The sequence below is a fragment of the Sturnira hondurensis genome, unplaced genomic scaffold (genome assembly GCF_014824575.4).
Source record: "Sturnira hondurensis isolate 20B ecotype Veracruz unplaced genomic scaffold, ASM1482457v3 Scaffold0005951, whole genome shotgun sequence".
Lineage (NCBI taxonomy): Eukaryota > Metazoa > Chordata > Mammalia > Chiroptera > Phyllostomidae > Sturnira > Sturnira hondurensis.
This window is the reverse complement of record NW_028078582.1, coordinates 1-766: the sequence shown is the minus strand read 5'-3', so window position 1 is coordinate 766 and position 766 is coordinate 1. Positions and strand designations below refer to the sequence as shown.

Below are 766 nucleotides of genomic sequence, written 5' to 3'. Positions count from 1 at the left end.
GGGGAAGGATGCAACTTCCCAATTTGAAAACTTACTACAAAGCTACCATAATGAAAACAACAGACTTCTGAGAAGAAGACAGAAAACAAAACCAAAGAAATAGCATTGAATTCTAGATATAAACAAATGCACCTATGGCCTATTTATTTTCAATAGGGTGCCACTACTATTAAATTCATAAGACTCTGTTCAGCAAATAGTGCTGGAATGACTGGATAACCCCATGAAAATGGATGAAGTCGGACCTCTGCTTTACTCCAAATGCAAAATAGAACTCAGAATAAATAAAAACTTACATCTGACAACAAAACCTATAAAATTCTTCAAAGAAAACCGGGGAAAATCTTCACAAATTCAGGCTTGGAAATGAATTATTAGATTTGACACCAAACAAACAAAAGAAAACATATGTAAATCAGACTCCATCAAAATTAAAATGTTGTACATCAAAGGTATAATTAAGAACATCAAGTGAGTGCAAACTCGATCACTAACTCTGCATGATGTTGCAGAAGTGAAGGGAACCAAGTTTGCTAAAGTAATTGTAGTGATAGAAATGTATTGGCCTCACAAGCTACTGAGGTCATCCATTCTATCCTGGGGCAGTGTAAAAAAAACATCAAGTGATAAGCCTCAGAATGGGAGAAAATATTTGCCTTTCACACATGTATAAAGGTTTAATGCCCCAAATATATCGACAACAACTCTCACAGATGTACAACAAAGACAAGCAACCCAATGTTTAAGAGCCAAAGACTTGAATGAC

General features: G+C 35.2%; 1 non-coding gene across 1 annotated transcript; it reads left to right on the top strand.

Annotated features, from left to right (window-relative positions):
* Positions 1-475: 475 nt before the first annotated feature.
* Positions 476-608, top strand: LOC118988138 (small nucleolar RNA SNORA66). The gene has a single exon (XR_005066719.1). It is a non-coding gene; the product is annotated as a small nucleolar RNA SNORA66 (small nucleolar RNA).
* The last annotated feature ends 158 nt before the right edge of the window (positions 609-766 follow it).